At 44.4% G+C, this 27,545-nt stretch overlaps 2 pseudogenes; one reads left to right on the forward strand and one right to left on the reverse strand.

Moving 5' to 3' along the window:
- Positions 1-6,699: 6,699 nt before the first annotated feature.
- Positions 6,700-6,818, reverse strand: LOC134946009 (5S ribosomal RNA; annotated as a pseudogene).
- Positions 6,819-16,139: 9,321 nt separating this feature from the next.
- LOC134946021 (5S ribosomal RNA) lies at positions 16,140-16,258 on the forward strand (annotated as a pseudogene).
- The last annotated feature ends 11,287 nt before the right edge of the window (positions 16,259-27,545 follow it).

The raw sequence follows: 27,545 nt of genomic DNA on the forward strand, positions 1-27,545 counted from the left end.
TTCCAGCCTCCTGTCAGCTGGTCCTTGAGGACGGCCCTATCTATAGACGGTACCGCCACTTGTTTTGATAAGCGTGTGAGCGCCTTATCCACCCTAAGGGGTGTTTCCCAACGCGCCCTAACTTCTGGCGGGAAAGGGTATACCGCCCATAATTTTCTATCGGGGGGAACCCACGCATCATCACACACTTTATTTAATTTATCTGATTCAGGAAAAACTATGGTAGTTTTTTCACATCCCACATAATACCCTCTTTTGTGGTACTTGTAGTATCAGAAATATGTAACACCTCCTTCATTGCCTTTAACGTGTGGCCCTAATAAGGAATACGTTTGTTTATTCACCGTCGACACTGGATTCAGTGTCCCTGTCTGTGTCTGTGTCGACCGACTAAAGTAAACGGGCGTTTTAAAACCCCTGACGGTGTTTTTGAGACGTCTGGACCGGTACTAATTGTTTGTCGGCCGTCTCATGTCGTCAACCGACCTTGCAGCGTGTTGACATTATCACGTAATTCCCTAAATAAGCCATCCATTCCGGTGTCGACTCCCTAGAGAGTGACATCACCATTACAGGCAATTGCTCCGCCTCCTCACCAACATCGTCCTCCTACATGTCGACACACACGTACCGACACACAGCACACACACAGGGAATGCTCTGATAGAGGACAGGACCCACTAGCCCTTTGGAGAGACAGAGGGAGAGTTTGCCAGCACACACCAAAAACGCTATAATTATATAGGGACAACCTTATATAAGTGTTTTCCCTTATAGCATCTTTTTTATATATTTCTAACGCCAAATTAGTGCCCCCCCTCTCTGTTTTAACCCTGTTTCTGTAGTGCAGTGCAGGGGAGAGCCTGGGAGCCTTCCCTCCAGCCTTTCTGTGAGGGAAAATGGCGCTGTGTGCTGAGGAGATAGGCCCCGCCCCTTTTTCGGCGGCCTCGTCTCCCGCTCTTAACGGATTCTGGCAGGGGTTAAATATCTCCATATAGCCTCCGGAGGCTATATGTGAGGTATTTTTAGCCAAAATAGGTTTTCATTTGCCTCCCAGGGCGCCCCCCTCCCAGCGCCCTGCACCCTCAGTGACTGCCGTGTGAAGTGTGCTGAGAGGAAAATGGCGCACAGCTGCAGTGCTGTGCGCTACCTTTAGAAGACTGAGGAGTCTTCTGCCGCCGATTCTGGACCTCTTCTTATTTCAGCATCTGCAAGGGGGCCGGCGGCAAGGCTCCGGTGACCATCCAGGCTGTACCTGTGATCGTCCCTCTGGAGCTGATGTCCAGTAGCCAAGAAGCCAATCCATCCTGCACGCAGGTGAGTTCACTTCTTCTCCCCTAAGTCCCTCGTTGCAGTGATCCTGTTGCCAGCAGGACTCACTGTAAAATAAAAAACCTAAGCTAAACTTTTCTAAGCAGCTCTTTAGGAGAGCCACCTAGATTGCACCCTTCTCGGCCGGGCACAAAAATCTAACTGGCTTGGAGGAGGGTCATAGGGGGAGGAGCCAGTGCACACCACCTGATCGGAAAGCTTTACTTTTGTGCCCTGTCTCCTGCGGAGCCGCTATTCCCCATGGTCCTTTCAGGAACCCCAGCATCCACTAGGACGATAGAGAAAAACAAAATATTTTATACTAACTATCGTACCCTTACTAGAAAGTATCCCTTCAGAAACCCAAAGAACATAATTTTAGTAATTTACCGCATCAAACAGTTGAGAATTTAGACTAAAAACCGTGGGGTCCTCTGAAGACCCCAACTTGGTAAAGTACGTTGACGAGGTAGGCTTGGTATATTAAGGGTTAAATGCTTTATGATGGAATTTTTTAATAGCATTTAAAGATTTATTACATTTAGAGACAGTTTTGGTATATATATATATATATATATATATATATATATATATATATGAAAAAAATCAGGAGCGTGTCTGTCTCCATTGTTCTAACTTCTGTAAAAGAGTGCTTTGAAAAGCTCTGAAGAATTTCCATTTTCTTTGATTTAATTAACAATTTTGTTAATTTGTATTTAAAATAAAGCATTAAATGAACAAATACGTCTCATGGGCATAAGCTGACCTTTTGGTATATTTTGCTAAAACTGTGAGAAAAGTTAAAATTAGAAACTTTCGCGAAAAAATGTAGCACATTCCCGTGCCAAGGGCCTTATTCAGTATGGATCACATCAGTGATGCAATTGCATACTGACAAGATTATGCCCATTGCGCATGCGCAGAAGCCATACTGCGCGTGCACATGCAGTGAGGCAATCAGGCAGAGGCGGTCCGGGCGGTGACACGGCATTGCGGGGACGGCAACTTTGCATTGCAGAGGGCGTGATGTCAAAAATAGGGTCAGGGCAGGCTCATGATGTTGCATGTGGCCGATGCGACCCAAAAAATGCCCGGGCTGCGTCTGGATGCAGATGCAGGAGGGCATCCACAATTCAGCCATGTGATCTCAATTGAATTGCGATCACAATGCTGCCGAATATATGCCTGTAGGCGGAGTTGTCCGGTGCTAGGCGGCCCCCAGCTTGCAATCGCAGGCAGTTGCAGTTTTGCTAAGACAGCAAAACTGCAACTTCAGCTGAATCAGGTTCCAAGTCCTCATAATTGAGAAAGTTATCTGGATTATAGATCTACACTAAAAAGGTCTACAGTCAATAGGTCTACAACTAATGGTAGACATGCATTAGGTCAACTGGGTCAAAAGGTCGTCAGGGTCAAAAGATAGACGTATAAAAGGCAGACAGTTCAACAGGTCAAAAGATCAACAGGGTCAAAAGGTCGACATGACAGTGGGCAACACACACATGGTAGACACAAGGTTGTTTTTTCTTAATATTTTTCAACTTTTTCATACTTTACCATTCATGTGCACTACGATTGAGAATTGAGAATCCATGCGAGGGGACGCAATACACTAATTGGGTTTGTTTGTGGCAGAAAAGTGACAAAAAAAAACAGAAAATGGTGTCTACATTTTTTGTGTTGACCATTTCCATGTCGACCTTTTGACCCTGTCAGGCTTTCCTACTGTCTAACTATTCTATGTCGACCTTTTGACTCTGTCAGCCTAATGCATGTCTAGCACTAGTGTAGATCTAATAATCTAGAACCAAAGAGAATAATGGAAGCAAGATCTAGAAATGCCTGGTGTCACTCTGAGGATCTCCCAGTGATGGACAAATATCTTTTAAAAGCCTTTTACATGTGGAACGTTGGTACAACATGTAAGGTGAGAAACCCAAGTTAAAGGCATGTGAATAAATGACTGAATAGATTCCTTCAAATGTAATATGTGAATGGAGCGCTTGTATATGATGTATAGTGAATTTATAATGTGTTTATAACCAATGCTGAAAGATAAAACACGGTTAAGACATTAAAAAAACATAAAAAAGTGCAGTCTGTCTTCTAGAAATGTTTAAAGCTCTTTATTATTTTTTCTCTTACGTCCTAGAGGATACTGGGATTCCATTTAGTACCATTGGGTATAGACGGGTCCACTAGGAGCCATGGACACTTTAAGAATTTGATAGTGTGGGCTGGCTCCTCCCTCTATGCCCCTCCTACCAGACTCGTTTAGAAAATGTGCCCGGAGGAACCGGTCACGTTTATGGAAGCTCCAGAAGAGTTTTCTGGATTTATTTTATATGTTTGTTATTTTCAGGCAGGGGTGGTTGGCACCAGCCTGCCTGCTACATGGGACTTAGGGGAGGGAATGGCCCAACCTCTTGAAGGGTTAATGGTCCTGTTCCCCGCTGACAGGACACTGAGCTCCTGAGGGAACTACTCGCAAGCTCCACCACGCCGAGCGTACATTCCCGCAGCAGGCCGCCACCCTCACAGAGCCAGAAGAATGAAGAGTGGTGAGTACTAAGCCAGCGTCCTGGTTAGCGGCGCGCTGGCCATTATGGCAGCATAAGGGTACAGAGACGCACGGCTTCTAAACGGGGTGGAATGCATCTCCAGACACAGTACACAGCTGCGTCTCAGTACACTGTACACAGCACACTGGCAAAAACGTCCATCTCCATTTTAAGCACCAGATTACCTCAGCCAGTATAAAAAAGCGGGAAGGCCGTGCGCCATTGAAGGGGCGGGGCCTTCACTATGAGCGTATCCAGCAGCTCACCAGTGCCATATTCCCTCTGCAGTGGACACAGACGTTGACTGACAGGGACGCGAAGCTCCTCCAGAGAGACTCCAGATTACCTCAGCAGTACCAGGGGGTCACAGCAGGGGGGGAGCGATTATAAGTGTACTAAGTCCCCTATCAGGGTACTTAGTCTGCGACCCAGCTAAGCTTGGCATTGGTGATAAGGGCGTGGTGGGGGCTGGCTCCAAATAACTCTGTGTCTCCCTGAAGGGCTCTTTGTGGGTTAATTGTGCTTAACCTTTTCTTGTGTGTGTGTGTGTGTGTGTGTGTGTGTGTGTGTGTGTGTGTGTGTGTGTGTGTGTGTGCTGTTACATTTACATTATGTCAGGCAAAGAGTGTGTTTCTTGTACAGCGGAGTGTTCCTCTTCACCAAGGAGCTCACTACTGGGTACTCAGGGCAGTGCACCTTCCCAGAATAGCGGGGCTGAACCGGAGTGGGTTAATTCCATTAAGGGAATGATCTCCAATATTTCTACGAAATTATTCCGCAATGAGAAAGAGACTCAATACTTAAGACAGACTGGATGAGTTTATGATTAGAGACTCAGTCCCCAAACCAGCGTCTCAATCCCCTCCCATTTGTCCACAAAAATGATCTCTGGCCCATATCCTGCAGTCTGACTGTGATGCTGACGGGTCAGACATGGAGGAGGGTGAGGTGGATTTGGAGGGGGGGGATACCACTCTGTCACAAGGAATAGAGGCTCTTATAGAGGCTATCAGAGATGTTCTGCAAATTCCTGATAAGGTGTCAGAGGAGTGTGAGGAATCTTATTTTAATGTAAAAAAGAAGTCCTCAGTCACTTTTCCAGGGTCAAAGGAATTAAATACGCTGTTTGAAGAACCGTGGATAAATCCTGATAAGAAATTTGAAATCCCTAAATGATTGCTCTCTTCTTTTCCTTTTCCTCTGGAGGATAGGAAAAAATGGAAAAATCCACCGATGGTCTCAGTCTCTAAGCTGTCACGAAAAATTGTATTGCCTGTCCCTGGTGCAGCCTCCCTAAAAGACACGACTGATCGTAAAATTGAGACTACACTCAAATCATTGTACACAGCTGCTGGGGTGACCCAGAGATCCACTATTGCATGCGCGTGGATCACAAATGCCATTGCTAAATGGTCACCTAAACTAATTGAGGGGTTAGATTCCTTGTCTAGGGGGGATGTTGTTTTACTCCTGCAGCATATACAGGACTTTGCGAACTTTATGGTGGAAGCCATAAAAGAGATAGGTTTGCTTAATGCACGCACCACTGCTATGGCAGTGTCAGCACGTAAGGGTCTTGTGGCTACGCCAGTGGACTGCTGATGCAGACTCCAGGAAAGGTGTGGAAGGCCTACCATTCATAGGAGAGGCCTTGTTTGGAGATTAACTAGACAAATGGATCTCCAAAGCTACTGCGGGTAAGTCTATGTATCTTCCTTCCGCACCTCCCCCAGCCAGGAAAGCTTATTCAGCTTCAAATTTACAGTCCTTTCGGACGACCAAGTTTAAGGGCAAATCCTGAGGTGCTTCTATGGCCTCCAGAGGCGCAAAAGGTAAGCCACGCAAACCAGCAACTGCAGGTGCTCAGGAACAGAGCTGAGGCTCTGCTTCCTCAAAGCCTTCAGCATGATGGTGGACCGCGATGCCTGGAGGTCTGTCAGGTGGGAGCCCAACTAAAATTCTTCACTCACATCTGGTCAAGTTCGTGCCGGGATCCCTGGGTCATAGATCTTATATCCCAGGGCTACAGACTGGAGTTCCAAGAGCTCCCACCTCACAGATTCTTAAAATCTGGCTTACCAGCTTCACAAGAGTAATGGGTTGGGGTTTTGGAATCCGCACTGGTTCAGATTGTAATTAAGTGATAGCAGTTTGTAAGCAAATTTTTATCTGCCGTAGGAGGCAGAGATCATACTAGTAACCAACATAAAACTACCAGTTCGCCTGACTGGCTTTTGTGGGTAGTATAGGGTTGGCGGTGCTCCCGGACATAAGTTCAGAACAAACTTTGTAGGGTTTTTTTTGCAAAGAAGCAAAAAAGGGGACTGTTTAGATGTCTTTCTGGGGCACACTTTTGATAAATTAGTTTGTAATGAAGATGGAATGATGTGAAATGTAATTATAAAGATAAAACATAACTTTTATTTCATATCAGACGATAAAAAAGGGGGGAGAGACAAACAAATTAGATAAATGATGCTGTATATATCAGCAAGGTGAATAAAAAAAGTATTAAATCACAATGTGACGATATGTGACTCTCTTAATGTAAAGTAGGTGGCAGAAGGTTTGTCCGCACACCCACTGGAAATAAGCGAGTATTGATGTTTGAATTGAATCAGAGCGAAAATTTTAGGTAAATCCTGTATTCTCTATGGATTTATGAATTTTTATACTTGAGTATATTCATATGAGAGAAACAGGAAGAACCGGCTTTAACGACTCCGGACTCCTTCTAGTAAGTAACACAGATATTAGTGCTGCAAAGACCAATAGCAGTAGGAATACTGGTGAATGAAAAATATATACACGGAAGGTGTGTTCCTTGATACTACAGTACCCAGTATTCCCAGAGGGTCACCCTTTCTGGTACTGACCAGGCCCAATGCTGCTTAGCTTCCAAGATCAGACGAGATCGGGCATATCCAGCATGGTATGACTGTAGATAGTCAAGTATATACGTATCTGCATATGGAGAAACCAATTGCTTAATAGGTTTGGGCTGGTCTGGAAAGGTATAAAGAAAATTGAACCCAGTTACTAAAAAGTATCTAGGCACTGTGTCCCAATAATTTGGGTAAAAGAAGATGTGACCGAGTGCAAGGGGAATATTCACATATGTATAGTATCAAAATGAAGCATAGGGCAGCCGGTATCCTGATGTTGACACTGGTGCCGAGTGTATTAATGTTGTCAGATATCAAATTATTTGCCCAAAATGTAGCATTCAAAATACAACCATATTGGTAGTGGGATTTTGTAAGAAACCATGAAAAAAACACACACATGAAGCAAGAGTCCTCAAGGAGGGCAAAACAAATTCTGCATGCTCACTGTTTCCCACAATTTAGTTGTGGTGATATCTGTTGAATATGTGAAAGTTTCCCTACTAATAGAGCAAAAAGGTATACATATAAATATATGCACATCCAAATATATCAGTCTGAAAATAACAAGGTAGATATAAATATCTGCATAATCCAAATAGAAATGCTAGGTAAATTGTTGTTCTAGTAATTGAAAAGATCCGTCAGTCTGAATTTAGACAGATTCAAAATAAATCAATTGCTAAATGCTTCGCAGAAATACTATGTGTTACCACATGAAAAGCATAATGATACCCATAAAGTCCAGCACACAAGCACAAAACCACAGTATAATCATTAATCAATTTGCAAGGAAAAATTATTTTACATACATAAGACCATATTTGTCATAATTTATACAGTGCAGATTATGTGTATAGACCTTCTGTGGATTTGTTCAGATTCTCCAAAGCACTGTCCTGACTTGGCTATTTGAAGAGAGGGTTAAAAGGATGATACACGCATTACCATCTGATTGATGGTCTCTCTAAATGGTTAAATACCTGGTCTGTATAGGGGAAATCTGGAGAGACAGCCAACAATTGCTGTTTAGGTCAGGGCTTGTTGCTATGGCAACCTATCCTGTCCGTGCCATGTGCACGGAGCGGAGAATGCTCATCCCCTGTGAGTTAGAAAAACACAGAGGGATGAGGTGCCTGTAGGAGAGCCTGCCACAAACTAATGGGGGTGGTGTGTTGTACTTGCGGTGTGCTGTGGAGGAGTCCGCCCGCCGGAGCTCCGTGACGGAGATCCCGGAAGTCGAGCGCCGGACCGGAAGTGACGCACGTTTCGCTGGGAGGAGCTTGTTCACCTGACGATCAGGTGAACAAGCTCCTCCCAGCGAAACGTGCGACACTTCCGGTCCGGCGCTCGACTTCCGGGATCTCCGTCACGGAGCTCCGGCGGGCGGACAACTCCACAGCACACCGCAAGTACCACACACCACCCCCATTAGTTTGCGGCAGGCTCTCCTACAGGCACCTCATCCCTCTGTGTTTTTCTAACTCACAGGGGATGAGCATTCTCCGCTCCGTGCACATGGCACGGACAGGATAGGTTGCCATAGCAACAAGCCCTGACCTAAACAGCAATTGTTGGCTGTCTCTCCAGATTTCCCCTATACAGACCAGGTATTTAACCATTTAGAGAGACCATCAATCAGATGGTAATGCGTGTATCATCCTTTTAACCCTCTCTTCAAATAGCCAAGTCAGGACAGTGCTTTGGAGAATCTGAACAAATCCACAGAAGGTCTATACTAGGGATGTGCACTTGAAATTTTTCGGGTTTTGTGTTTTGGTTTTGTGTTCGGTTCCGCGGCCGTGTTTTGGGTTCGACCGCGTTTTGGCAAAACCTCACCGAATTTTTTTTGTCGGATTCGGGTGTGTTTTGGATTCGGGTGTTTTTTTTCAAAAAACCCTAAAAAACAGCTTAAATCATAGAATTTGGGGGTCATTTTGATCCCAAAGTATTATTAACCTCAAAAACCATAATTTCCACTCATTTTCAGTCTATTCTGAATACCTCACAATATTATTTTTAGTCCTAAAATTTGCACCGAGGTCGCTGGATGACTAAGCTAAGCGACCCTAGTGGCCGACACAAACACCTGGCCCATCTAGGAGTGGCACTGCAGTGTCACGCAGGATGGCCCTTCCAAAAAACACTCCCCAAACAGCACATGACGCAAAGAAGAAAAAAAGAGGCGCAATGAGGTAGCTGTGTGAGTAAGCTAAGCGACCCTAGTGGCCGACACAAACACCTGGCCCATCTAGGAGTGGCACTGCAGTGTCACGCAGGATGGCCCTTCCAAAAAACACTCCCCAAACAGCACATGACGCAAAGAAGAAAAAAAGAGGCGCAATGAGGTAGCTGTGTGAGTAAGCTAAGCGACCCTAGTGGCCGACACAAACACCTGGCCCATCTAGGAGTGGCACTGCAGTGTCACGCAGGATGGCCCTTCCAAAAAACACTCCCCAAACAGCACATGACGCAAAGAAGAAAAAAAGAGGCGCAATGAGGTAGCTGTGTGAGTAAGCTAAGCGACCCTAGTGGCCGACACAAACACCTGGCCCATCTAGGAGTGGCACTGCAGTGTCACGCAGGATGGCCCTTCCAAAAAACACTCCCCAAACAGCACATGATGCAAAGAAGAAAAAAAGAGGCGCAATGAGGTAGCTGTGTGAGTAAGCTAAGCGACCCTAGTGGCCGACACAAACACCTGGCCCATCTAGGAGTGGCACTGCAGTGTCACGCAGGATGGCCCTTCCAAAAAACACTCCCCAAACAGCACATGACGCAAAGAAAAAAAGAGGCGCAATGAGGTAGCTGTGTGAGTAAGCTAAGCGACCCTAGTGGCCGACACAAACACCTGGCCCATCTAGGAGTGGCACTGCAGTGTCACGCAGGATGGCCCTTCCAAAAAACACTCCCCAAACAGCACATGACGCAAAGAAGAAAAAAAGAGGCGCAATGAGGTAGCTGTGTGAGTGAGCTAAGCGACCCTAGTGGCCGACACAAACACCTGGCCCATCTAGGAGTGGCACTGCAGTGTCACGCAGGATGGCCCTTCCAAAAAACACTCCCCAAACAGCACATGACGCAAATAAAAATGAAAAAAAAAGAGGTGCAAGATGGAATTGTCCTTGGGCCCTCCCACCCACCCTTATGTTGTATAAACAGGACATGCACACTTTAACCAACCCATCATTTCAGTGACAGGGTCTGCCACACGACTGTGACTGAAATGACGGGTTGGTTTGGACCCCCACCGAAAAAGAAGCAATTAATCTCTCCTTGCACAAACTGGCTCTACAGAGGCAAGATGTCCACCTCATCATCATCCTCCGATATATCACTGTGTACATCCCGCTCCTCACAGATTATCAATTCGTCCCCACTGGAATCCACCATCTCAGCTCCCTGTGTACTTTGTGGAGGCAATTGCTGCTGGTCAATGTCTCCACGGAGGAATTGATTATAATTCATTTTAATGAACATCATCTTCTCCACATTTTCTGGAAGTAACCTCGTACGCAGATTGCTGACAAGGTGAGCGGCGGCACTAAACACTCTTTCGGAGTACACACTTGTGGGAGGGCAACTTAGGTAGAATAAAGCCAGTTTGTGCAAGGGCCTCCAAATTGCCTCTTTTTCCTGCCAGTATAAGTACGGACTGTCTGACGTGCCTACTTGGATGCGGTCACTCATATAATCCTCCACCATTCTTTCAATGGTGAGAGAATCATATGCAGTGACAGTAGACGACATGTCCGTAATCGTTGTCAGGTCCTTCAGTCCGGACCAGATGTCAGCATCAGCAGTCGCTCCAGACTGCCCTGCATCACCGCCAGCGGGTGGGCTCGGAATTCTGAGCCTTTTCCTCGCACCCCCAGTTGCGGGAGAATGTGAAGGAGGAGATGTTGACAGGTCGCGTTCCGCTTGACTTGACAATTTTGTCACCAGCAGGTCTTTGAACCCCAGCAGACTTGTGTCTGCCGGAAAGAGAGATCCAAGGTAGGTTTTAAATCTAGGATCGAGCACGGTGGCCAAAATGTAGTGCTCTGATTTCAACAGATTGACCACCCGTGAATCCTTGTTAAGCGAATTAAGGGCTCCATCCACAAGTCCCACATGCCTAGCGGAATCGCTCCCTTTTAGCTCCTCCTTCAATGCCTCCAGCTTCTTCTGCAAAAGCCTGATGAGGGGAATGACCTGACTCAGGCTGGCAGTGTCTGAACTGACTTCACGTGTGGCAAGTTCAAAAGGTTGCAGAACCTTGCACAACGTTGAAATCATTCTCCACTGCGCTTGAGACAGGTACATTCCACCTCCTATATCGTGCTCAATTGTATAGGCTTGAATGGCCTTTTGCTGCTCCTCCAACCTCTGAAGCATATAGAGGGTTGAATTCCACCTCGTTACCACTTCTTGCTTCAGATGATGGCAGGGCAGGTTCAGGCGTTTTTGGTGGTGCTCCAGTCTTCTGTACGTGGTGCCTGTACGCCGAAAGTGTCCCGCAATTCTTCTGGCCACCGACAGCATCTCTTGCACGCCCCTGTCGTTTTAAAAAAAATTCTGCACCACCAAATTCAAGGTATGTGCAAAACATGGGACGTGCTGGAATTTGCCCATATTTAATGCACACACAATATTGCTGGCGTTGTCCGATGCCACAAATCCACAGGAGAGTCCAATTGGGGTAAGCCATTCCGCGATGATCTTCCTCAGTTGCCGTAAGAGGTTTTCAGCTGTGTGCGTATTCTGGAAACCGGTGATACAAAGCGTAGCCTGCCTAGGAAAGAGTTGGCGTTTGCGAGATGCTGCTACTGGTGCCGCCGCTGCTGTTCTTGCGGCGGGAGTCCATACATCTACCCAGTGGGCTGTCACAGTCATATAGTCCTGACCCTGCCCTGCTCCACTTGTCCACATGTCCGTGGTTAAGTGGACATTGGGTACAACTGCATTTTTTAGGACACTGGTGAGTCTTTTTCTGACGTCCGTGTACATTCTCGGTATCGCCTGCCTAGAGAAGTGGAACCTAGATGGTATTTGGTAACGGGGGCACACTGCCTCAAGAAATTGTCTAGTTCCCTGTGAACTAACGGCGGATACCGGACGCACGTCTAACACCAACATAGTTGTCAAGGCCTCAGTTATCCGCTTTGCAACAGGATGACTGCTGTGATATTTCATCTTCCTAGCAAAGGACTGTTGGACAGTCAATTGCTTGGTGGAAGTAGTAAAAGTGGGCTTACGACTTCCCCTCTGGGATGACCATCGACTCCCAGCAGCAACAACAGCAGCGCCAGCAGCAGTAGGCGTTACACGCAAGGATGCATCGGAGGAATCCCAGGCAGGAGAGGACTCGTCAGAATTGCCAGTGACATGGCATGCAGGACTATTGGCATTCCTGGGGAAGGAGGAAATTGACACTGAGGGAGTTGGTGGGGTGGTTTGCGTGAGCTTGGTTACAAGAGGAAGGGATTTACTGGTCAGTGGACTGCTTCCGCTGTCGCCCAAAGTTTTTGAACTTGTCACTGACTTATTATGAATGCGCCGCAGGTGACGTATAAGGGAGGATGTTCCGAGGTGGTTAACGTCCTTACCCCTACTTATTACAGCTTGACAAAGGCAACACACGGCTTGACAAATGTTGTCCGCATTTCTGGTGAAATACTTCCACACCGAAGAGCTGATTTTTTTGGTATTTTCACCAGGCATGTCAACGGCCCTATTCCTCCCACGGACAACAGGTGTCTCCCCGGGTGCCTGACTTAAACAAACCACCTCACCATCAGAATCCTCCTTGTCAATTTCCTCCCCAGCGCCAGCAACACCCATATCCTCCTCATCCTGGTGTACTTCAACACTGACATCTTCAATCTGACTATCAGGAACTGGACTGCGGGTGCTCCTTCCAGCACTTGCAGGGGGCGTGCAAATGGTGGAAGGCGCATGCTCTTCACGTCCAGTGTTGGGAAGGTCAGGCATCGCAACCGACACAATTGGACTCTCCTTGTGGATTTGGGATTTCGAAGAACGCACAGTTCTTTGCGGTGCTTTTGCCAGCTTGAGTCTTTTCAGTTTTCTAGCGAGAGGCTGAGTGCTTCCATCCTCATGTGAAGCTGAACCACTAGCCATGAACATAGGCCAGGGCCTCAGCCGTTCCTTGCCACTCCGTGTGGTAAATGGCATATTGGCAAGTTTACGCTTCTCCTCCGACAATTTTATTTTAGATTTTGGAGTCCTTTTTTTACTGATATTTGGTGTTTTGGATTTTACATGCTCTGTACTATGACATTGGGCATCGGCCTTGGCAGACGACGTTGCTGGCATTTCATCGTCTCGGCCATGACTAGTGGCAGCAGCTTCAGCACGAGGTGGAAGTGGATCTTGATCTTTCCCTAATTTTGGAACCTCAACATTTTTGTTCTCCATATTTTAATAGGCACAACTAAAAGGCACCTCAGGTAAACAATGGAGATCAATGGATACTAGTATACTTATGGATGGACGAGCGACTGCCGACACAGAGGTAGCTACAGCCGTGGACTACCGTACTGTGTCTGCTGCTAATATAGACTGGATGATAAGGAGATTAAATTAATATATATATATATATATATATATATATATAATATCACTAGTACTGCAGCCGGACAGGTATATATATTTATTATGTAATGACTGATGACGGACCTGCTGGACACTGTCAGCTCAGCAGCACCGCAGACTGCTACAGTAAGCTACTATAGTAGTATGTATAAAGAAGAAAGAAAAAAAAAAACCACGGGTAGGTGGTATACAATTATGGATGGACGAGCGACTGCCGACACAGAGGTAGCTACAGCCGTGGACTACCGTACTGTGTCTGCTGCTAATATAGACTGGATGATAAGGAGATGAAATTAATATATATATATATAATATCACTAGTACTGCAGCCGGACAGGTATATATATTTATTATGTAATGACTGATGACGGACCTGCTGGACACAGTCAGCTCAGCAGCACCGCAGACTGCTACAGTAAGCTACTATAGTAGTATGTATAAAGAAGAAAGAAAAAAAAAAACCACGGGTAGGTGGTATACAATTATGGATGGACGAGCGACTGCCGACACAGAGGTAGCTACAGCCGTGGACTACCGTACTGTGTCTGCTGCTAATATAGACTGGATGATAAGGAGATGAAATTAATATATATATATATATAATATCACTAGTACTGCAGCCGGACAGGTATATATATTTATTATGTAATGACTGATGACGGACCTGCTGGACACAGTCAGCTCAGCAGCACCGCAGACTGCTACAGTAAGCTACTATAGTAGTATGTATAAAGAAGAAAGAAAAAAGAAAAAAACACGGGTAGGTGGTATACAATTATGGATGGACGAGCGACTGCCGACACAGAGGTAGCTACAGCCGTGGACTACCGTACTGTGTCTGCTGCTAATATAGACTGGATGATAATGAGATGAAATCAATATATATATATATAATATCACTAGTACTGCAGCCGGACAGGTATATATATTTATTATGTAATGACTGATGACGGACCTGCTGGACACTGTCAGCTCAGCAGCACCGCAGACTGCTACAGTAAGCTACTATAGTAGTATGTATAAAGAAGAAAGAAAAAAAAAACCACGGGTAGGTGGTATACAATTATGGATGGACGAGCGACTGCCGACACAGAGGTAGCTACAGCCGTGGACTACCGTACTGTGTCTGCTGCTAATATAGACTGGATGATAATGAGATGAAATCAATATATATATATATAATATCACTAGTACTGCAGCCGGACAGGTATATATATTTATTATGTAATGACTGATGACGGACCTGCTGGACACAGTCAGCTCAGCAGCACCGCAGACTGCTACAGTAAGCTACTATAGTAGTATGTATAAAGAAGAAAGAAAAAGAAAAAACCACGGGTAGGTGGTATACAATATTATATATATATTATATACAATTATATATATATATATATATCTATATTAAACTGGTGGTGACTGGTGGTCAGGTCACTGGTCACACTATCAGCAACTTGCAAGTAGTACTCCTAAGCAGACAATCACAATATATATTATACTGGTGGTCAGTGTGGTCACAATGGCAGTGTGGCACTCTGGCAGCAAAAGTGTGCACTGTACGTTATATGTACTCCTGAGTCCTGCTCTCAGACTCTAACTGCTCCCCACTGTCAGTGTCTCCCCCACAAGTCAGATAATATACAGTCACACTATCTATCACTTCAGCAAGTAACTAGTACTCCTCCTAATGCTCCCCAAAATTACTACTGTGTCTCTCTCTACTGTCTCACTCTCTTCTCTATAAACGGAGAGGACGCCAGCCACGTCCTCTCCCTATGAATCTCAATGCACGTGTGAAAATGGCGGCGACGCGCGGCTCCTTATATAGAATCCGAGTCTCGCGAGAATCCGACAGCGGGATGATGACGTTCGGGCGCGCTCGGGTTAACCGAGCAAGGCGGGAAGATCCGAGTCGCTCGGCCCCGTGTAAAAAAACATGAAGTTCGGGCGGGTTCGGATTCCGAGGAACCGAACCCGCTCATCCCTAGTCTATACACTTAATCTGCACTGTATAAATTATGACAAATATGGTCTTATGTATGTAAAATAATTTTTCCTTGCAAATTGATTAATGATTATACTGTGGTTTTGTGCTTGTGTGCTGGACTTTATGGGTATCATTATGCTTTTCATGTGGTAACACATAGTATTTCTGCGAAGCATTTAGCAATTGATTTATTTTGAATCTGTCTAAATTCAGACTGACGGATCTTTTCAATTACTAGAACAACAATTTACCTAGCATTTCTATTTGGATTATGCAGATATTTATATCTACCTTGTTATTTTCAGACTGATATATTTGGATGTGCATATATTTATATGTATACCTTTTTGCTCTATTAGTAGGGAAACTTTCACATATTCAACAGATATCACCACAACTAAATTGTGGGAAACAGTGAGCATGCAGAATTTGTTTTGCCCTCCTTGAGGACTCTTGCTTCATGTGTGTGTTTTTTTCATGGTTTCTTACAAAATCCCACTACCAATATGGTTGTATTTTGAATGCTACATTTTGGGCAAATAATTTGATATCTGACAACATTAATACACTCGGCACCAGTGTCAACATCAGGATACCGGCTGCCCTATGCTTCATTTTGATACTATACATATGTGAATATTCCCCTTGCACTCGGTCACATCTTCTTTTACCCAAATTATTGGGACACAGTGCCTAGATACTTTTTAGTAACTGGGTTCAATTTTCTTTATACCTTTCCAGACCAGCCCAAACCTATTAAGCAATTGGTTTCTCCATATGCAGATAGGTATATACTTGACTATCTACAGTCATACCATGCTGGATATGCCCGATCTCGTCTGATCTTGGAAGCTAAGCAGCATTGGGCCTGGTCAGTACCAGAAAGGGTGACCCTCTGGGAATACTGGGTACTGTAGTATCAAGGAACACACCTTCCGTGTATATATTTTTCATTCACCAGTATTCCTACTGCTATTGGTCTTTGCAGCACTAATATCTGTGTTACCTACTAGAAGGAGTCCGGAGTCGTTAAAGCCGGTTCTTCCTGTTTCTCTCATATGAGTATACTCAAGTATAAAAATTCATAAATCCATAGAGAATACAGGATTTACCTAAAATTTTCGCTCTGATTCAATTCAAACATCAATACTCGCTTATTTCCAGTGGGTGTGCGGACAAACCTTCTGCCACCTACTTTACATTAAGAGAGTCACATATCGTCACATTGTGATTTAATACTTTTTTTATTCACCTTGCTGATATATACAGCATCATTTATCTAATTTGTTTGTCTCTCCCCCCTTTTTTATCGTCTGATATGAAATAAAAGTTATGTTTTATCTTTATAATTACATTTCACATCATTCCATCTTCATTACAAACTAATTTATCAAAAGTGTGCCCCAGAAAGACATCTAAACAGTCCCCTTTTTTGCTTCTTTGCAAAAAAACCCCTACACAGCTTCACAAGAGGCAAGTATAACTTTACAGCATGCCATCCAAAAACTGGTACAGACTCAAGTCATTGTTCCAGTTCCACCTCATCTGCACAACAAAGGGTACTATTCCAACTTGTTTGTAGTACCAAAACCGGACGGTTCGGTATGGCCGACTCTGAACCTCAAGTCCTTGAACCCTTTCTTAAGAGTTATCAAGTTCAAGATGGAGTCTCTGAGAGCGGTGATCTCAGGTCTGGAGGAAGGGGAATTCCTAGTGTCTCTGGATATCAAGGATGCGTAACTTCACATTCCGATCTGGCCGCCTCATCAGGCTTATCTACGGTTTGCACTGCAGGACTGTCACTATCAGTTCCAGGCCCTGCCATTTGGTTTCTCCACGGCACTAAGGGTATTCACAAATGTTATGGCAGAGATGATGTTTATACTCCGCAAACAGGGAGTGAATATGATTCCATACCTGGACGATCTTCTGATAAAGGCGCCGTCCAGGGAGAGGTTGCTGGACAGCATTGGTCTCTCAACCAAACTTCTCCAGGATCTCAGGTGGATTCTGAACCTTCCGGAATCTCACCTAGAGCCAACATGGAGGCTCTCATTCCTGGGAATGATACTGGACACAGAGACGCAGAAAGTGTTCCTTCAGTTGGAAAAGGCATTGGTTATCCAGTCGATGGTTCGGGATGTCTCGATGCCAACTCAGATATCGGTGCATCTATGCATTCGCCTGCTGGGGAAAATGGTGGCCTCTTATGAGGCGCTTCAATACGTAAGGTTTCACGGAAGACCCTTCCAGCTTGATCTGTTGGATGTCTGTCGCCAAAAGCCAGGATCTCCCTTCTGCGATGGCTACAGATTTCTCACCTTGTCGATAGTCAGAGGTTCGGAATTCAGGACTGGATGCTGTTAACCATGGACGCAAGCCTAAGAGGTTGGGGAGCAGTCACCCAGAGGGTGCAGTTTCAAGGAAGATGGCGAAGTCAGGAAGTCATCCTTCCAATCAACATTCTGGAACTCAGGGCCATATACAATGCCCTTCTGCAGGCCTCATATCTGTTATGAGCCACGGCTGTGGCTCATTCCTGTTTTGCATTTTTGTTATGTATTTTATGTTATACTTCTGTTTATGTTCCCCGTGGGTGTCATGGGGTGCTCGGAGCTCACCCTTAAGGAGGGGATACTGTTATGAACCACAGGTAGTGGTTCATTTCTATTTTATGTTTATTTTGTTGTCTTGCATGCCAGGATTTCCCATTGCTCTGTTTTAGATTACTCTTGTCTGCTGCCGCTGGTGAGTCTGTGCAATTGCAGCTTGTTCCCATGTGTTCAGCCTCATCTGGCTGCTAATTGCATCTTGTCAGCTTGGAGTCCTGCAATAGGCCAGCTGCACTGGATTATTAATTAGGCCTCTCTGTTATATGCTGGCTGATTGCAGTTCGCAGATGCTGGTGATATTTCTGGGTTTTCAGTCTGCTTGAGTTCTGAGCTTGGTTCCTGCTAGTTCCTGAGCTTCCTGAATGCTGAATCTGTTTGCTGAAAGTGTTTCCAGTCCTGCTGTATCCGGTCGATCCTGTTCTCAGTTGTCCTGTACTCGGAAGTCGTCATCTGTTCCTGGAGTCCTGACTGAGCACCTTTGAACATCCAGTGGTGTTCGTGAGTCACGGCGTAGCCGTGTGTTGCGGCTTGGGCCGCTTAATTATTTATCTTTTATTATTTGTGTTCCGGAGCTTTTGCGGAGGATTCCGCTCCCACAGATCCACTCTGGTATCCAGCGGTGCTGGGTAGGAGTACGGACTAGTGGATTTTGGTTGTCCTTTTCCCTGGCGGGTTACCGCACATACCTCAGGTTTAGTCAGTTAGCTTGTAGCCCCTGGCCTGGTTGTTTAGTCAGAGGGCCCCTTGTTATCACCCTGTCTCGGATTTCCCTTTGTCTACCATTAAGACCTGAGGGGGCATCGGAGTTGGGCAGACATAATCCGCCCTTCAAACGCGGCTGCCATGGGCTCAAGCAACCATAGTCTCGCAGGGGATTTCTGACCACACGGGCGAGACAACGGAGTTAGGGCGCCAGGGGCTATTCCCTTTCCATTCCCCTTTCCCAGCATTACGTCCTGGTGCTCTGGACTCGCTTCATAACATCTCCCTTGTTCTGAGCACCAGGAACCTAACAATATCTTCTTCAAGTTCAGGCCATTCAGGTCCAGTCGGACAATGTGACAGCAGTGACGTACATAAACCGACAGGGCGGAACGAAAAGCAGAGCAGCAATGTCAGAGGTGTCAAGAATTCTCTCCTGGGCAGAAAAAAACGCTGTGGCGTTGTCAGCGGTCTTCATTCCTGGAGTAGACAACTGGGAAGCAGACTTCCTCAGCAGACACGACCTGCACCCGGGGGAGTGGGGCCTTCACCCGGAAGTGTTCAGGTGCTTGACACGTCGATGGGGATATCCACAGATCGACATGATGGCCTCTTGTCTCAACAAGAAGCTCAAGCGGTATTGTTCCAGGTCGAGAGACCCACAGGCAGTGGCGGTAGATGCTCTGATGGCTCCATGGGTCTATCAGATGGTGTACGTGTTTCCTCCACTTCCTCTGATCCCAAGAATTCTAAAAAGAATAAAGAGGGAAAAGGTTCAATCAATACTCATTGCTCCGGACTGGCCAAGAAGGGCCTGGTACACGGACCTTCTGGAGATGCTTCTCGAAGATCCGTGGCTTCTACCTCTTCACGAGGATCTTCTGCAACAGGGCCCATTCATCTATTAGGACTTACCGTGGCTACATTTGACAGCATGGAAGTTGAACAGCTGATTCTAGCCAGAAGAGGGATCCCTAACAAAGTTATCCTGACTATGATCCAAGCCAGGTAGGGAGTAACGTCTAAACATTACCACCGTATTTGGAAGAAATACGTCTCTTGGTGTGAGAGCAGAGATTTTTCTGCGGTGGAATTCCATCTGGGACGTTTCCTGCTTTTTCTGCAGGAAGGTGTGGATATGGACCTACGTCTGGGCTCCATAAAAGTCCAGATTTTGGCCTTGTCTATTTTCTTTCAAAAAGAATTGGCTTCTCTTCCTGAGGTCCAGACGTTCTTGAAAGGTGTTCTGCACATCCAACCTCCCTTTATACCTCCCACGGCACCTTGGGATCTCAATTTGGTGCTGCAGTTCCTCCAATTGGACTGGTTTGAACCGTTACAGGAGGTGGATGTAAAATATCTTACGTGGAAGACCGTCACACTGTTGGGCCTTGGCTTCAGCAAGACGTGTGTCCGAGCTGGGGCCATTGTCTCACAAGAGCCCATATTTAATTTTCCATGAGAAAATTAAATCAGAACTCGTCAGCAATTTCTTCCTAAGGTGGTGTCTGCGTTTCACATCAACCAACCTATTGTGATTCCGGTTATCACCGACACCACTGCTACTTCAAAGACTTTGGATGTTGTGAGGGCTTTGATTGTATACGTAAAGAGGACAGCTCGTCATAGGAAATCCGACTCACTGTTTTTTCTCTATGATCCAAATAAAATTGGGTGTCCTGCTTCAAAGCAGACAATTGCACGCTGGATCAGGCTCACTATCCTGCATGCTTATTCCACAGCAGGTTTGCCGGTACCAAAATCTGTACAGGCCCACTCTACTAGGTCGGTGGGTTCTTCCTGGGCGGCTGCCCGGGGTATCTCAGCTTTACAGCTCTGCCGAGCGGCTACTTGGTCTGGTTCGAACACGTTTGCTAAGTTCTACAAATTCGATACTTTGGCCTCTGAGGACCTTCAGTTTGGTCAATCTGTTCTGCAGGAACCTCAGCACTCTCCCACCCGGTCTGGGAGCTTTGGTACATACCCATGCTACTAAATGGAACCCCAGTATCCTACAGGACGTAAGAGAAAATAGGATTTTACTTACCTACCTATCCTTTTCTCGTAGTCTGTAGAGGATACTGGGTGCCTGGCCGGTGCTTTATTCTTCCTGCACTGTTACTTGGTTAAGTATTGTTGGTTCAGCTGTTGCTGTTCCTGTTTAAAGTTGGGTTAGTATTGCTTTCCTCTGGTTTGTGTGTGCTGGTTTGGAATCTCACCACTATTCTTTATATCCTTCTCTCAAAGTATGTCCGTCTCCTCGGGCTCAGTTTCCTAGACTGAGTCTGGTAGGAGGGGCATAGAAGGAGGAGCCAGCGCACACTATCAAATTCTTAAAGTGCCCATGGCTCCTAGGGGACCCGCCTATACCCCATGGTACTAAATGGAACCCCAATATCCCCTACGGACTATGAGAAAAGGATTTACCGGTAGGTAATTAAAATCCTATGTTTGTAGGTCCCGATATTGTAGTTAAAGTATTCACAGGATGATACAATTATGAGGGCCCAGGCAGATTGTCTAACTATCCCTATCCTACCTCTGTAGATGTAATGTAAGTGAGATTCTTACATAAAATATCAGTTTTTCATTAATGTTAAGATGTCAGAAGATTCATACTGTAGCTATAGTTAGGCTGCTTATTATCTTACATTGAGAAAATTATATGTGTGTAAATGACCAAAATTCTATAATTTATTTTAGGCGCTGATTAGAGTACGTTTTTCTGCTGCTGCTGCTAAAGGAATAGATCTAGTCAGTCCTATTTAAACGTGAATAAACAAAAAAGGAAAACATAGCAACGCTAACAATTGTTTAAGCTAAAAATCAGATGGATGGTTGACAGGGTGAAGAATTTAATAAAAGCAATAATAAAAGCAATACATGATATAAAACATAAGAAAAACTTGCCTGCAGTCCAGTTAAAATTTTAGGAATGGGCACCTGCCTCTAAAGCAGTGGTTCTTAACCTTGTTGGAGGTACTGAACTCCACAAGTTTCATACGTACATTGACCGAACCCTTCATAGTTGGAAAAGTAAAATGTTTTTTTTTTCAAATTCAAAACATAGAGATATATATTTTATTAGAGCACAAAATGAACCATGCATCAGTTGCACATAAAATCACTGTGTTCAAAGAACAAAACCAACAAAACATGAATGTCACACAAAAACATAACTCAATGAATATTTACTGCAAATCAATGTGACTTTTGCTGTTGCCATTTAGAGACAAGTTCAGAAATGCGCGGCTTCACCTTGGCAAGTGCCACTCCCATATAATTTTCGCAACAAAGTCTGTTCCTTTTCTCCGTTTTTATGTCTACCATCCTCGAAAAGGATTGCTCGCAAAGATACGTTGTAACAAACGGTATGAGTATCTCAAGTGCTTTCTTAGCAATAAGAGGTTACAGTACGATTTGGTGACACCAAAACGTTGAGAGCATTGTTGTTCTGAAGAGTTGCTGTAGAACCTGGCTCTGCTGAAGTTCAATGATTTCGTCGAGGTACTCATCATTGACATCTGCTGTCACAACACTAAACATGAACGGCTGTCTCACCCATGCTGGATATGACTCTCTGGTGGGGAAGTATCCGTCGATAGACTTTGAGAGCTCATCTAAGTGTGTGGCAATTGCTTGGTTCAGTTCCCCGGGTACGGAAATGTCTCAGATTCCAAACTCATCTTCGATCTTACTTACACAGTCATCTAGCAGGGGAAAGTTTGCGAAGTTATCATTCTCTGTTTCTCGTTTCCATAAAGGCAGCTTTTTTTGAAAAGCCTTCAGGTTTTCTTCCGCTTGGATAATGTTGACTCCACCACCCTGCATCTGTTGATTGAAGATATCGGCCATGTACGCCAAAATGAGAATGAACTCAGAATTTTCGAAGCAATCTGCATGACAATGTTGGTGCTCTCGCAAAAACAGGGCTAATTCCACATGCATGGCAAAAACACGAATCAGCACATTTCCCCGGGATAACCACCGAATGTTAGAATGGTACAGAAGTACCTCGAATTCAGAGCCCATTTCATTACACAGCTCTTTGTAGATGCGGTGCTTCAGAGCACTATTTTGCGCATAGTTCACACATTCCACTAAAATTATTAATACTTCTGCCAGTTTTGGGGGAAAGGTTTTTGTTGCCAACGCATGCCTGTGCAGAACACAGTGCGTAACAATGATGTGTGGTGCAGCGACTTTCAGCACCGCACCAAAACCAGAGTTTCGTCCAAGCATGGGTGGCGCTCCGTCAGAACAAATTGCAGAAACCATATCCCATGAAAAATCATGGTCTCTGAAGAAGTCATCCACAAGTTTCTTCACGTCGGCTGCCTTAGTTGTTGTAAGAGGCTTACAAAATAAAAAATCTTCCTTTATCATGTCGTCTTCCACATAGTGCACAAATACAACAAGCTGGCTTAGATTGGAAACATCAGTGGTCTCGTTGAGTTGGAGGCTGAATTGTGCTTGGCTTGAAATCAGATCTGCAACTACTTGAGCAAAGATGCCATTGCTCATGTCATCTATTCTGCTGCTGATAGGGTCATTTGAAAGAGGAATGTGGGACAACTTATTTTCAGCAGCTTTTCCCAGCATGATATTCGCCATCTTCAACGCAGCTGGTTTTCCGAGTATTTCACCAATGGTGTGTAGTTTTCCCTTCTTTGTGATCAGGTACGCAACTTCATATGATGCTGTCAAGATTGGTTTGTCGGTGGGGACAAAGACGAGAACAGGCAGAGTAGCCCTTTCATCAAATCTGGCTCTCTTCAAGCGTTGTGTTCTTGTATTTCCCATCTCCATGCAGCTTTAGGAAATGTTCCCTTAGTTTTGCCGGTGGTAGACTAGAATTGCTCAACTTGGCATTGCAAATCATGCATTGAGGACACTGACTTCCATCACGTGCCGTAATTCACGTAAATCCATATTGTACGTATTCGTCCGACCACTTTCTTACTTTGCTTGACATAGTACGAAGAGATTGGATAATTAAAAAGGAAATCACAAATTACATACAATCACGACAGTCACAAGTCGACTACTGAGTGCACCAAGTTCCCTGCAGCACAGATATCAAGGCCAAGCGAGCAGCCAATGATGGCCATGCTGAGCGTGACGTCACAAGTCATACGAGTGGGGTGAATGGCAGGGCTGCCAGATCGTGCTATGTATGGCATTTTTTGCCATTTCTCAATAGCCTTCAGTTTCTTACGGTGAAACATTGAAAATGCCATAAAAGTATTGTGTAAATGCCAAAAGTATATTAATGCACCTGGCAACCCTGGCGAACGGAATGGACACACAGCTCCGCCGAACCCCTGAAACTGACTCACCGAACCCCTGGGGTTCAATCGAACTCAGGTTAAGAACCACTGCTCTAGAGAGTCAAGATTGGTGACCAAGAATACACATATTATATGTCTTATGTTTTATGCACGTATGAAACTTGCAGGGTTCAGTACCTCCAACAAGGTTAAGAACCACTGCTCTAGAGGCAGGTGCCAATTCCTAAAATTTTAACTGGACTGCAGGCAAGTTTTCCTTATGTTTTATATCATGTATTGCTTTTATAATAGCTTTTATTAAATTCTTCATCCTGTCAACCATCCATCTGATTTTTAGCTTAAACAATTGTTAGCGCTGCTATTTTTCCTTTTTTGTTTATTAAGGAATTATGTATATTTTAATCACTTGACCATTGGGGCTTGTATCAGATAATATAAATAGTATTTTTACTCTGTTTATGTGCATAGAGAAGCCATTATAACACTAATATTGTGCAAACTGATTGTAATTAGTATTATTTTAAAATGTGAAACTTTTTCCCCTAAATATACCGGGCTGAGGCTGACTGTGTTAATGTGAAACTTTATACTGTATAAAGTAGAGATGAGCATGTCCGGTTCTCGAGAACCGGACCTACCCGAACTTTGGAATCCGAGTCCAGATCAGAGTCCGTCTCGGGACTTCCCGCCTTACTCATATCCCAAATTGAGGCCAAACGTCATCATCTCGCTATCGGATTCTCACGGGTTTTGGATTCTACAAAGGTCCCCGGTGATCGGTGCCATCTTTACTTTGGCTGTGGAGAGTGTACTGGATGGAAGTGTCCGTCTCAGTACTTGGTTGTCTGGCGTGGGGCAGGTGCTCTGTCTGCTGTATCTGAAAAGGGTGCTCTGCTGTATCAGTCCAGGTGGGGTGCTCTGTCTGCTGTATTTGAAAGGGGTGATCTGTGCATCCATCCAGGGGCTCCGCTCCAGTGTAAAATTAAAATAATAATAGCTAAAAACAAAAAGCCTAAAAATATAATTCTAAATAAAAATGTTTTGTTTGTTTGTGCTGTACTCCAGTGTACTATACAATTTTTATTTTATTTTCATAAGTACTGTGATACTGCTGGCCAGACCACAGTGTATTATTACTTCATACTTATACTTGTATTTTGCAACACTGTTGGTGCAGGTCAATCACAGTGTTAAATTACTATTTCTGATGCACACACATATTGTGTGATACTCAGGGCCGGTGCAAGGTTTCTTGGCACCCTAGGCAAGATGTCAGCCTACTGACCCCCAACGTCATCAGTTACTCACTTTCCTAGTCACTAAGGTGAAAGTTCATAGGTGGCATCTTATACATTTCCCAGCCGTCTGATTGCATTATCTCTCAAAGATATCATTAATTATTTTAAAGCTACACTCAGTGTCACCACCTTCCCAGATCCTGGCATCCTACCCAGCTGCCTATCTCTTTCTATTTCATTCATCTCTCATACATACTGTACATAAATACATCCATACACTGCCTCTCTCATATATACATTCACACTCTCTCATTCCTTCACAACTCTCTACTTTTTCTCTGTCTTTCTCATTCTCGCTCTCTTTTACATATATATTATATCCCTTTATTTCTGCCACACACACACATCTCTCTTTCTATTTTATTCTGTCTCTTATACATATAGTATACATGCATACATATTCACTGACTCTCTGATACATTACACTGCCTCTCTCATACATACATACATACATACATACATACACTGCCTCCCTCATACATACATACATACACTGCCTTTCTCATATATACATTCATACATACATACACTGCCTCCATACATACACACATATATACATCCATACACTGCCTCCATACATATATACAGTACATCCATACACTGCCTCCATACATACACACACATATATACCATCCATACACTGCCTCCATACATATATACAATACATCCATACACTGCCTCCATACACATATACATTCATACATACACACATATATACAGCCATACACTACCTTCATACATACATCCATCCATACACTACCTCCATACATACACACATATATACAATACAGCGATACACTGCCTCCATACATACATACATACATATATACATTCATACACACACTGCACCGTACGTACGTATATACATCCATACACTGCCTCCATACATACACACATATATACAGCCATACACTACCTCCATACATACACACATATATACATCCATACACTGCCTCCATACATATATACAGTACATCCATACACTGCCTCCATACATACACACATATATATACATCCATACACTGCCTCCATACATAAATACAGTACATCCATACACTGCCTCCATACACATATACATTCATACATACACACATATATACAGCCATACACTACCTTCATGCATACATACATCCATACACTACCTCCATACATACACACATATATACAGCCATACACTGCCTCCATACATATATACAGTACATCCATACACTGCCTCCGTACGTACGTACGTACGTACGTATGAACGTACATACACACATATATACAATACATCGGTACACTGCCTCCATACGTACATATATACATTCATACACTGCCTCCGTACGTACACAGCCTCCATACATACCTCCATACACTGCCTCCATATGTATATACATATATACATACACTGCCTCCATACATACATACATACATCCACTGCCTCCATACATACATCCATATACTGCCTCCATACATACATCCATACACTGCCTCCATGCATACATCCATACACTGCCTCCGTACGTACGTACGTACGTACGTACGTACACACACACACATATATACAATACATCGGTACACTGCCTCCATACACATATACATTCATACATACACACATATATACAGCCATACACTACCTTCATACATACATCCATACACTACCTCCATACATACATCCATAAACTGCCTCCGTACGTACGTACGTACATACACACATATATACAATACAGCGATACACTGCCTCCATACATACATACATACATACATTCATACACACACTGCACCGTACGTACGTACGTACGTATATACATCCATACACTGCCTCCATACATACACACATATATACATCCATACACTACCTCCATACATATATACAGTACATCCATACATACATACGTACGTACATATATACACACATATATACAATACATCAGTACACTGCCTCCATACGTACATATATACATTCATACACTGCCTCCGTACGTACACAGCCTCCATACATACCTCCATACACTGCCTCCATATGTATATACATATATACATACACTGCCTCCATACATACATATATCCATCCACTGCCTCCATACATACATCCATACACTGCCTCCATATGTACATACATATATAAATACATACATAGCCTCCATACATACACACATACATACACTGTCTCCATACATCTATATACACATAATGTCTTCATACATACTGTACATAAATCCAACCCCCCTCCCCCCTTCAGTGCACACATTTGCAACTACCAGTTCCCCCGGGGTGTGACTCCAGGCAGCCACTACTCCGGGTGCCCCACCATCGCACCAAGGA

Source organism: Pseudophryne corroboree, chromosome 7, assembly GCF_028390025.1.
Source record: "Pseudophryne corroboree isolate aPseCor3 chromosome 7, aPseCor3.hap2, whole genome shotgun sequence".
In the NCBI taxonomy this organism is placed as follows: domain Eukaryota; kingdom Metazoa; phylum Chordata; class Amphibia; order Anura; family Myobatrachidae; genus Pseudophryne; species Pseudophryne corroboree.